The sequence below is a fragment of the Sciurus carolinensis genome, chromosome 6 (assembly GCF_902686445.1).
Source record: "Sciurus carolinensis chromosome 6, mSciCar1.2, whole genome shotgun sequence".
NCBI classification, from domain to species: domain Eukaryota; kingdom Metazoa; phylum Chordata; class Mammalia; order Rodentia; family Sciuridae; genus Sciurus; species Sciurus carolinensis.
In genome coordinates this window covers 148,542,435-148,555,562 of record NC_062218.1, presented here as the reverse complement: position 1 = coordinate 148,555,562, position 13,128 = coordinate 148,542,435, and the positions used below count along the sequence as shown (strand labels likewise).

Genomic DNA, 13,128 nt, shown 5'->3' with positions numbered 1-13,128 from the left:
TGGTAGTGCTGATATTCTGCAGCAGATTTGTACTATGAGGTACAAATCTTTCTAGATTCTGTTCAATGAACAGAAGCTTCTAATGTGGTTAGGAGCCCTCTCAGACGCCTCCATAATGCCTTTTAAGGCACCCCAGAGGGGCCTCATGGGAAAACATCTGCTCTTGAATTATATTTCCATAGAAATGGGAACCAAAGAAATTTTACAAGGCTCTTTACTCAGTATTCCTCCCCTTCCCTGAAAACCTGGGGGGAAACACTGACATTATTCTACATTGTAAAATTATCACAAGAACTGCCAAGGAAAACCCCACACAGACAATGCCCTCACAATGGAGTTTACTTCAACAGTTCAAACTACAAACTTTTCACCTTGGTAGTAGAAATCCAGCACAATCTACACCACTAGATGCTTAACCACTTATAATCTGCTGTCACAAACTTTAGCTCATTTTTTTTTTTTTTTTTTTGTAGTACTGGGGATCGAACTCAGGGCCTTGTGCTTGCGAGGCAAGCACTCTACCAGCTGAGCTATATCCCCAGCCCGCTCATTTGTTTTTTCAAGACAATTCTACGAGGTGAACACTGAGGTTCTTCTACAATGAGAAAAATCAAGATTCAAAAATCTCTTGTTCTTCATACTACATCAAACTTCTATTCCAACTCAACCTTTTTCCCACTGTGACTCAACAAGCCCCCTCTTCCTTACAGTGTGACCTCATCTTATCGCCTCTCAAAACTTATTACACTTTTCCTTTGTAACGTTTGCTTATGCGTCTCTTTTTGGCATGCCCGTCCATGGAACAACTCTTCCATGTTCTTCTATATGCCCGAACCAAACTTTACTAGTTTTCAAAGTCTAGCACAAATCACATCTGCTTCTCAGGGCTACTTTCCCCACATGATCTTTCTTTAAATGAAGAATGTACATATGATCTCTAAATTTGGAATTTAACTCTGCTTAACAGATTATTATTATTATTACTATTTTTAATTTCAGGTGTCGACAGACCTTTATTTTATTGGTGTATTTACATGTGGTGCTGAGTCTCGAACCCAGGGTCCCACACATGCCAGGCAAGTGCTCTACTGCTGAGCCACTGCCCCAGCCCTTAACAGTTTATTTTTAAAGAATTATAAAGACAAGCATTTCAATGCTTTTTCCCCCCAAAGTCTCAAATGTTAACTTGAATGCATAAACTGTAGGATGTTGTACAGGCACTGGACCCGGGTAAAATGGGCTTTTGTGATGGTCCTCTTTCTGCCCCACCCATTTCCCATGGGCCCTTTTAGATAGCACACCAGGTACTCAATTCCCCATGGTTTCCTGCCCAAGCTTCCCCCAACCCACTTCTAGGCTCTCCAAGGGCCTTTTACCTGGTCTGTCCTTCTGAAAGTGCATTTTGCTGCAAGTGTATGTACTATCCCAGGTGTCACATTCTCTATGATGCCTGTCTTAGACCAGGAACTGGACATTCACTCTAAGGAATACTGGATTCTTTTAGAGTGAAATGGTATTTAGAAACTAGAATGTGGGTATAAGGGTGCTGTTACTAGCATGACACTACTTTTAGGTCCTACAAGTGAATAACCCAGGAAATATATATAAATATATATATATATATATATATATATATATATTTTTTTTTTTTTTTAATTTAGTTGTAGATGGACACAATAGCTTTATTTTATTTACTTATTTTTATGCGGTGATATGGATTGAACCCAGTGCCTCATACATGTGAGGCAAGTGCTCTACTACTGAGTCACAACCCCAGCCCAGGAAATAGATCATAAAAAAGAAAACAAACAAAAAAACCCATGAATTCAAAGAATATATATAAAAGTGAAATTCAATAACAAAGTATTTTTCTTCATCTTCCCCAACAGTGAAAATTCTGGTATCCAGAATAGCAATACACATGCTCCTCAACTTATAAAGTTGTTGTATCTGCATAAATCCATCGTAAACTGAAAATATCCTACTTGAAAATGCATTTAATACACCTAACCTACCAGACATCACAGCTTAGCGACACAGTGCCCTGTACTATTGGTTTACTCCTTTAACTGTGGCGCCTCACTGGGAGCTGCAGTTTGCAGCCACTGTCCAGCATCAAGAGCCTCATACTGCATATTGCTAGCCCAGGAAAAGGTCAAAATTCAAAATTTGAAGTCATTTATGTCTCTACTGAATGCATATTACTTTTACACCATTGTAAACTATAAAAACAGTAGACCATCGTAAGTTGGAGACTGTACATTTACTCATTTGCTCTGTCCTACAATAAACACAGTCTTAAAGTTACTATACAAATATCACTATTAATAATGAACCCACAATGAAGAGTGCAAGATTTCTCTGCATCTTTCTCTAACAAGGGGTGCATGGTCAAAAGAGTGCACTATGTCCAGAGTTACTCTGTTATAGCTGTGCTAATTTGTTTGCGTTTGTGACTGATTTTGTGTTTGTGTGTGTCGGGGGAATGTTGGGGTTTGAACCCAGGGACTTGCACATGTCAGGCAAGTGCTCTACAGCTGAGCTATATCCTCAGCCTTGGAACTGAATTTAAGACTTCATTTTTTTTCTCATCCTTTCCAAAATTTTGAATATGTAAGATATTTCGCATTTCAAAATTCAAAGTGAGGGGAACTTCAGATGTAGCTAAACTGAGGAGGTTGCCAAATCCTCTTCCCTAAAAGTAACTAAAAAGTTGGACCAAAAAAAAAAAATTCAACCCTTTTGGTCCCCTGGATATTATTAGCAAAGTAACAGTCATAGAAAATGAGTGATTTCCAGGAAAGCACCATGGAAACCTGTGGTGTATTTGCCTCATCATTCCACATGGCACCTCTAACAGTAGGGTTGACTACAAATAACCATCAGTGTTCCTGCGAAAGGAAGTTGATTCAGAGCAGAAGAAATAATCCATGCCCGAGGGTAAAGTCGGTCTTCAACAGCAATGTGAGCGGCAAGCAAATGGGGAGCTCTAGAGCTTTTACTAGTGTGAGGTTGCCATCCTGGCTGCAGCAAGCAATGGACCCCCAGGTCCTGGCTAGCAATTTAACAGGGAGATATAGAAGAGATAGTCAGAGGCACTTGACAAATTCTCCAAATATGTCTGACTGACTGGAGATGGAGTGTGTATTTGGGAAGACTAGAGAATGTCAAAGCTACTCACACATTCTTGTCCTCTCAGAGAAAGAGCACAGTAGTGACACAAGAGGGTCCAGCTAAGACAGGTAAGCAGAAGCTAGGGCACACTTGAAAACTGCCTGAACATACAGATTTGCTGATGGTGGGTGGAACCCTTATTGGTTTGGGGTGTTGAACATGATCTCTGAGCAGTTATTGGCTGACCACTGGAATAACCCCAAGAAAGTAAGGCATAAAATCAAACTAACAAAAACAAAACCAAAATCCAACTGAGCAAAGTCATCAGTGGGGCCACACAACACAGGGGAAAAGGATCGCTGTTTATTATTAAACACATAAAATAGTAATGAAAATAATTGGGGGCAAGAGGGAAAAGTCAATCCAGACTTGCTGAAATATTACCTAAAATGTTGAGCCTCAACAAAAAATTATAAAACATACAAAGAGGCAAGAAAGCTTAACCCCAAATTAGGAAAAAAATAATCAGTCAATAAAAACTATGTAGGCTCTCTGCATAATGTCAGGTGGCCTCCTGAAGACACTGTACAGCGACTCCTACATGGAGGTGAGCCAGTACTGGGGCCAGTACTTCTGGGTTGACAATTAAGAACAAGAAGAATTACTGAAGAAAAGCTGTACATTGTACATTGTAAATCTTTCCTTTTACTCAACTGAAAAACAAATTTATGAACTCTTCTGCAAAAGTAGTGACATAACAAAGATTATTATGGGTCTGTATAAAGTAAAAAAAAACAGCATGTGGATTCTGTTTTGTGGAACACTATTCAAGAGCAGACGCAGAAAATGCCATGCAAGAGATGAACAGAACACGTCTGGATGACCAGATCATTCGCACAGACTGGGAAGCAGGTTTTAAAGAGGGCAGGCAGTATGAACCAGGGCGATCAGGGGGCCAGGTTCTAGACGAGTGTCGACAAGATATGATGCTGGGAAAGGTGGAGATGGAAAACTGGCACAAAAGCAGTGAGTGGTGAGAGCCCCATCAGTGCAAACTGGCCAGCTGAGTTTTTTGAAGAACATTACCCACAGTCTGATCAATGTTGCTACTGAGCTGGAAGTCTTTACTTGGTTTCCTCTGAAAATTATTAAAGGACAGAATACAAAAGAATGCCTTTAATTCTAGTGTTAGAATATTGGCCATGTGTCAAGTTACCAAATGATTTTCTGTTATCAGGTCTAAAACTGTGTTCTCTGGGGCTGGGGATGTGGCTCACTGGTATAGCGCCTGCTTCACATGTGCAAGGCCCTGGTTCAGAAACACACCCCCTAACCACACAAAGTGTTCCTTAGCAACAGATTTGATCTATAATGTTGATTATTTCCTCAGCAAAAAAGATCACACTTTTAAAAGATGGAAAAATGTAAAAATCTGTTTAAACCATGTTTGTGTCTTAAGTAGACTCATGATCTACATTGGGGCCTGGAATGATTACTTTTTAAAATTTAAGTTTGTATGTGATGAAGTTTAATAAATGGAATTTTGCTATGTGGTATATAGCTTTGTTCTAAATTCCCAACAGGTGTTGGACAACTGAATTTGTTTTCATGTTGAATTCTAATCTCTAAAGGGTCAAGGGACCTTCCTAAATAGTTGGCACAGAAGTAAGTAAACCCGAGATGGTCCTAGGGACACGTCCCATTTCCATTCCTTACATAACAGGAAACTAGGTACAGGGTTTGAAGAATTATACGCATTTTTCAAAAGCTATTTTACCTAAAGCTAATGACAACAACAAAAAGCAAGGGTCTTTAATACAGAGAACCTCACATATTCTAGAGGGTGGGGAAGACATCATTAATAGGAAATGAAATGACATCAGGAGACATGAATTATGGGATTGCCTTGACATGACGAAGTCTGCTGTAAGGCCCATCAGATTTATTCTTTCCATTTTAATTGTCTAATTCTTCCCATATAATTTTTAGTCTTGGGAACAGAATGGGTTCTTTTTAAAAGAGCTTGATGATTAGGAGACTGCTTCACAAAAACATAGGAAGGCTTCCTAAAGAAAGTGTCTATTTCAGCTACTTCTCACACTGAAGTCTGTTTTATTTTTCCCAAATTGTGCTTACTATGGTTCAAGCCAGGGGAGTCTAGGGAATTTATTTGTAAGGCAAGAAGTGATTTCTAATATTATATGTGAGTGTAATTTTCCCTGATTTGAAAAAAAAGTGAATTATTTTTAAAAGTATCTTCCAGTAGTTTGTGAAAGTTGGGGCTGAACATGAACAGCTTTTATGTTACAATAAATGTGGGTTTTCTCGTTAAATTCCAAACTGTTTGAATTTTTAAAAGAGCTCTAACAGTTGTTAAATGCTTAGGAAAAAAACCATCTGCAAACATTTAATCAGGATACATTATTCATTTTTAGAATCTGTTTTATACTGTGGTTTGAACTAATATATTTTGTATTCTTGTGTGGCGAAAAAACTCAGATTCTACAGGTCTTAAAAACAAAGACTGATTCTTTGTTTTTTTTTTTTTTTTTTTTTTTGTGGTTCTAGGGATCGAACCCAGGGCCCTGTATTTGAACCACTTTACCAACTGAGCTATCTCCCCAGCCCCCAAGACTGTAATTCTTATTTAAAGTGTGTCTTCTATACAGATTTCAATAAAGCTGGTCCAATTTACAAAAACAACAACAACAAAAAAAACGACAACAAAAAAACTCCACCCCAGAATGGGGATATAGTTCAGTGGTAGAGGGCTTGCATAGTGTGTGTGAGGCCCTGGGTTTGATTGCCAGTACTGCCAAAAAAAGGCCAAGCCAACCCATTCCTCAGGGGCTGGCAGAGTGGTCCTATGACAGAATCTATGCTTATCATGCACAATGCCCCACCCAGGTTTCACCCCAATACTAACAAACACAAAAACAGGACTCAGTACCCTCAGATGTTAGATCTAGCAAAGATTTGAAAATAGCTATAATAAAAATGTTCAAAGAATGAAAGAAAATCATTTAAGACTTAAAGTATTAAAGACTTAGTTAACATGATAATGGCTAATAAAGAGATAAATTATTATCTTTAATTTTAAATTTTATGGTGCTGGGGATCAATCCCGGGGCCTCGCACACGCTATGCACGCACTCTACCACTCCAGCTTGACAATTATTTAAAAAGAAAAAGAAAACAATAAGTTTTAAAAAAGTTCAATAACTAAAATGGAAAATTCAGAGGGAATTAATGGAGATCTGAACTTGTATATGGAAGAATAAGTAAACTTGAATTTAGATCAACAGAAATTTTACAATTTAAAGAACAGAAACAAGAAAAAAAGTTGAGGAAAAGTGAGCAGAGCCCTCACAATATGTGGTGGAAGTCCTGAAGCAGAGAAATTCCAGAATATTTAAAGAAATAAAGGCTGAGGGGCTGGGATTGTGGCTTAGTGATAGAGCACTTGCCTAGCACATGTGAGACACTGGGTTCAAGCCTCAGCAGCACATAAAAAAATAAAATAAAGATATTGTGTCCATCTACAACTAAAAAAAATAAAAAATTTAAAAAATTAAAAAAAAAAAAGAAATAAAGGCTTAAACTTCAAAATTCTAATGAAAAACTCTAAAGATCCAAGAAACTCAATGAACCTCAAGTAGGAAAAAGATCCACATTTAGAGACACTAAAGCCAAACTACTGAAAGATAAAAGAAAATGTGAAAGCAAGATGAAAAAATGGTATAAGGAAACCATAACATGATTAGTTTCTGATTTATTATCAGAAACAATGAAGGCTAAGGCAGTGCAACCAAATATTTAAAATGGTAAAAGAAAAACTTACCAAACCCAAATTGTATTTTGGCAAAACTATACCTCAAAATAAAGGCAAAAGAAATATATTCACATATAAACCAAGTCTGAGAGTATTAACGCTACCAAGTCTGCCTCATAAGACATACTAAATGATGTCCTTCAAGCTGAATGGAAATGACACCACAGGGTAACTCAAAACCACAGGAAGGGAGGAAGAGTATCAGAAATGGTAAGGGTTTTCTTTTCCCTTAATTGTCTAAAGGACAAAGGATTATAAATAATATATGCAAGTAGTAATTGGGTTCATACCATACATTACTATAATGCATATAACAATGGTAGTATAAGGCAGGGAGAAGGAAATGAAGCTATATAGTAAAGCAAAGTTTCTACATTTTACTGTAATCAGGTAGCATTAAACTAAATTATGCTATAATAAGATACATTTGAGGGGGTACTGGAGATTGAAAGCAGGGTACTATACCACTGAGCTACATCCCCAGCCCTTACTATTTTTTTATCTTGAGACAGTCTTGCTAAGTTGCTGAGGTAGGCCTTGAACTTGTGATCCTCCTGCCTCAGCCTCCAGAGTTGCTGGCATTACAGGCATACACAACATGTTATCCTCTAAGATACATATCATAATTACTACTGTAAGATACATATTACAATTGCTACAGCAACCCCTGCAAAAATAGGTAAGAAGTGGGGCTGGGATTGTAGCTCTGTGGTAGAGCACTTGCCTAGCATGTGTGAGGCACTGGGTTGGATTCTCAGCACCACATAAAAACAAACAAATAAAATAAAGGTATTGTGTTCATCTATAGCTAAAAAAATATTTTAAAAAACAGCTAAGAAGTAAACAAAGTTAGGGTTGGGGTTGTGGCTAGGTGGTGAATGGAAATGCCTCCCATGTGGAAGTCCATAGGTTCAATCAATGGCATGAAACCAAAAACAGATCTAACTATATACTGTCTGTAAGAAATATGCTTTAATATATGCTTTTGGCACCTTTGTTTAGGATCAGATGACTGTATCTGTATAGGTCTACCTCTATCTTCTATTCCATTGATCTTCATATCTGTTTTTATGCCAATATCATGTCATTTTTGTTACTATAGCTTTGTAGTAAAATTTGAGATTGGGTATTAAAATTTCATTTCACCTCAGAGTGGTAAGTAACAGAAATAAAAGTAACAATAAATGTCGGCAAGGTGTGGGAGAAAGGTACACTTAGATGCTGTTGGTGAGACTACAATGCAAATCAGTATAACCACTATGGAAATTGGCATGGAGATTCCATAAAAGACTAGGAATGGAACCACCACACGACTCAGTTATTCCACTTCTTGGTATTTATCCAAAACAACTAAAATCAGCATACTATAACAATTCATGCATTCCAACATATATAGCAGCACAATTCACAACAGCCATGTTATGGAACCAGATTAGGTGTCCATCAACAGATGAGTGGATAAATAAAACGTAGCATATATACACAATGGAGTTCTACTCAGCTATAAAGAAAAATAAAATTGTCATTTGCTGATAAATAGATGAAACTGGAGAATGTCAAGCAAAGTGAAATAAGTAAGACTTGGAAAGCCAAAAGTTGAATGTTTTCTCATATGTAGAAGCTAGGGGAAAAAAGGAATTTAAAAAAAGAAGTACATGCCCATAATCTCAGCAACTCAGGAAGCTGAGGCAGGAAGATCACAGGAGCTTAGCAAGACCCTGTCTCAAAAAAGAACTGGGGATGTAACTTAGCGGTAATCACCCTGAGTTTAATCCTCAGTAGCCCTCTCCACCGAAAAAGAGAATCTAAGGAATCTCACGAAATTAGAAGGGATAACAGTAGAATAGAAGAAAATAGAGAACAAATGGGAGGGAAAGTGGAGGTACTGAAAAATGAAATATGCCAAACTAGGCTACTTGCATATATAAATAAAGCACAGTGAATTTCACTTTTGTGTATAAGCATAATGCACCAATTAAAAAATAGATAAAATGGAGACCAGTAGAGTAAAAAAGAGGGATGGGAGGAGGAAGGAGGAAGTGGAAAGGGGAAGCACCACAGAATTAAATGGAGCAAAATTATGTGCATATATGGATGTCACAACGAACCTCAACATTATGTATAATTTTAATACACTAATAAAAAACAAAAACAAAAATATACACTTTAGGCTCAAAAATAAATATATTGAAAGCAAAAGGATGGAAAAAGATACATTTCTTAAAAGATAAATAGTTAAAGGAATATCAAATGTTTCAAAAATTATTATTATATATATTACTAGAAACAACAAAAAAAAAGACATTTCATAAAGATAAAAGGTCAAACCAGGAAAATATGAGTTAAAAATGTAAGCTGGGCATGGCGGTGCATGCCTGTAATCCCAGTGGCTTGGGAGGCTGAGGCAGGAGGATCGCAAGTTTAAAGCCAGCCTCATCAACACAGCAAGGCCCTAAGCAACTTGGTGAGACACTACCTCAAAATAAAAAAAAAATAATAAAAAAAATTACAAAGGGCTGTGGATCTGGCTCAGGGGTCAAGTGCCCTTGGGTTCAATTCCTGGTATAAAAAAAGAGTCATAAATGTATTCGTAGAGTCATAAAATATATAAAGCAAAAACTAACAATTTAAAGGAGAAAGAGACAAATCAACATTAATTGCTGGAGATTTCATACCCCATGCATAGCATAACATATTGTTTGAAAATATACCTCCATATAACGATTATTCAGAACAGTAATTATGTGAGAAAGAGAACAGTGCCATGATATCAGAAGTTTCCCAGATGCCCCTTTCAAATCCTAATGCCCAACAGCTCTGCCAAGCACTGAATTTTTTCTCATAAATTAACTTGATGGATCTGGGTAAGTGACTGAGGTTGTCATACTTTTAAAAAATTGCAGAATTCACATATACTTGCAACATGCATTTAACAATGACTTTTAAGAGATTTCAGAAGTCCCAAACCCTAATGTGTTTTATGGCCCATACTCACATTTAATTTTGACTTAATACCTATAGTTAACAGTTTCTGATTGTTTTCATGTGTAGTCACTTAATACTTACAACTTTTTAGACAGGAAATATTATCCCATTTAACACCAAGTTAAATGGTGGAGCTAGGACAGAACTGTCTAACATTTTAAAGTTGATGATCTTAAGCACAAGACCACAGGTGTGGAAATAAAGAACTGTGTGCAGGGAGTAGAAACTGAATAAGACATAGAAACTACTTGCAGAAAGTGAACATGGAACTTAAGTGTTCCATAGTCCTAAAGAAAAAGCCATTTCTAACTCTCTTATTGTCAAGAATTAGGCTATTCCACTAAATTAGCAAAATGGATTCTCTTTTACACCTTTACAGATAGATCAATTCATTTTTAGGTGTTTAAAATCTATTCTTTGCTTTGTGAATTTAGGGATGTCCTGAATTTATTTAATTCTATTTTCCAGGGAATGATTTTCTTAGGTCAGTCAAAGGGTAAGAGAGAATTTTATGCGATATAGGAAACCACACTTTTCTCCTCCCCACCCTCACTGAAGACAGAACCCAGATCTGGGGCTGGGGTTCTATCACTGAGCTACATCATCAGTCCTTTTGATTTTGAGACAGGATCTGGCTATTTAACACAAACTGGCCTCAAACTTGCAACCCTCCTGCCTCTGGGGTTACAGGTGTATAAGCCATCAAGTTTGCTGTAAATCATCTGTTCCTGCCCCCCCCATCTGGTATTCAGGGTTGAATTCAAGGTGCTTTACCACTGAGCTATATCCCTAGCCCTTTTTATTTTTTATTTTGAGACAGAATTTCACTAAGTTATTGAAGACCTTGCTAAATTATTGAGGCTGGCCTCGAGCCTGTGATCTTCCTGTCTCCTGAGTTGCTGAGATTACAGGTGTGTGCCACTGCACCCAGCTGCAAAAAACATCTTAACAACAAATGAACCTAACTATTGCATACTGATGTGTGTGTGGACCGCAGGTGTGTACCAGCCCGCCCAGCAATATCAAATTCACACACCATTACCTTATATAAAACAGTCAGTGCGTTCAGAGCACTAGCTATATGTCATATGTTGTGCTAAGAGCTCTATGCGAATTCATTAAAATATCAGAAGCAGCTTGAAGTTTATTTGCTCTCCTACCCTCTTCTCAAGGAACAACCACTCCCCAATAGGGTCTCTCCATAATGCAGTAGTTGGCTAGACTCTTTATTTTACTTTAGGTCAGTGTTCACAAGATTGACTTGTATTAGGGAGACCTGGAGCTTACAAGTATATAAACCATCTACCATTGTTACATAAAGTTACATTAATTGCACTTAAAATAATTTCTGAATTAAGTAATCCTGTGATGAGCATATGTTTAACAGACAATTGGAGAAAACCAAGGGCCTAATACCACCAAGTTCATTTCTGTACTATAAATTTATTGGCAGCTCTCTGCTTCCCCCTGCAGCTTTGTGAAGTAATCGCTACAAAATAAAACAATATAAACTTGCGCGTTTATAGCCAAGCGCCTACCTAGAGATCAATCACATCTGGGTAAAAGGGAGAGTAAAAGCTACATACTTGCTCAAGTGCTGGAAAGTGGAGGCACATCCAACAGAACTTCCTGCTAGTCCTGTCTAGGTGAAATGAGAAAACCGCATTCGGAGAGCAATTACTGAAAGGGATAGGGACACCAGTGCTACAAATTATTGTGAAGGGAATTCTTTATCATACAAAGCAAGAGCTTTCAGTTTTGTTTTCTTTGAAACTGGACGTCACGTGCTTTACGCAGAGACACACTTGTTCTTTCCACAAGTCATTTTTACAGGCTCTCTAGGGAGTCACAAGGAGGATCTTTGATTCTAAGCTATAGATAGACCCTTACACTCATTAAGTCTTATCCTTCTGGGAAAGCCAAACAAAACAAAAAACAAATGACTGCTCTACGATGAATTAATATCGGAAATATTTCTGTTTCTCACTCACAATCTTGTATTTTCCAAAACTTGGTTTAATAGAAATAGATTTCCTATTTCAGTACTGCTTAAATTCTGCCCCACAAATCATTTTTAGAACATGAGCACAAATGTGGGTAAAAGGAAAACCAATTTGGTAAGCCATTCTTCTGCTGTCGGGCAGCACAGTCAGTCCTCTAGATCTACCTGGCTCTCTGTCTTCCAAACAACTCTGGACACAGCCCTCCCAATACAAAATCACCTGGGATGCTTGCTAACAAAGCACATGTCTGGCTGCCACCTCAGAGGTCTGCAGTGTCAGATACTTCTTAGGGCTTTGCAGAGTTAATCCGTTTCCTGTGATTCTTCAGCACCATAAACTTTGAGAACCACTGACCTACCCAAAGTCATCTTTCTTAGGAAACACAGCAAACACTGACTGCCACTCAAACATTTATTTATTTATATTTTTGCACAGTACTGGGATTGAACCTAGGGGTCTCCACCATCGAGCTACATCCCGGCCCTTTTTGTTCTTCACTTTGGGTCAGCTGCCCAAGCTGGCCTCAAATTTGAAATCCTCCTGCCTCAGCTTTCTGAGCTGCTGAGCCAGAGTGTCTGCCTCCACTTTTACCTTTCTACCAGTAAATGATGTAAACATATCCTATTAACTTCCAAATAGTTTAGAACGAGCACCTCTTAAGTTTTAAATTCATGTCTAAAATCTAAAGTTTCTCATAGTTCTTAAATTTTAGGGTTTTTGTTTGTTTGCTTGTTTTACAGGGGTACTAGAGATTGAACCTAGAGGTGCTTGCTCTACCTCACAGCCACATCCCCAGTCCTTTTTAATTCTTTACTTTTAATCCTCCTGCCTCAATTTCCCGAGGTGCTGGGATTACAGGTGTGTACCACCACCCCTGGCTAAATTTTAGGATTTGAATCAATCACTTGCTGATGGCATTCATCAAACCCAATTAGTGGTTATTTTAGGAAATTAATTAAAATGGTTCACACAGAACCAAGTAGTTCAAAAGGAGGCCCATTAGAAATGAAAGAAAAGGGAAGCATCAAAATCATAAAGGGCTTACTCACGAGGTTATCAGGAATACGCAGATCACTATGAAAGAAGTTACTGGAAAACATTCTGGAAGTGAGAGTATTCACTGAAGACATGTCCCACAGTTCCAACAACATTGATAAGATTATGAAAATAATGTAATAAACTGATAAAAACATG

At 37.7% G+C, this 13,128-nt stretch overlaps 1 protein-coding gene and 1 pseudogene across 5 annotated transcripts in view; one reads left to right on the top strand and one right to left on the bottom strand.

Annotated features, from left to right (window-relative positions):
• Ttc1 (tetratricopeptide repeat domain 1) overlaps positions 1-13,128 on the bottom strand; it is a 61,299-nt gene that overhangs the window by 36,902 nt on the left and 11,269 nt on the right. The gene's annotated exons all lie outside the window — the stretch shown is intronic.
• Positions 3,500-4,494, top strand: LOC124986899 (nuclear cap-binding protein subunit 2-like; annotated as a pseudogene).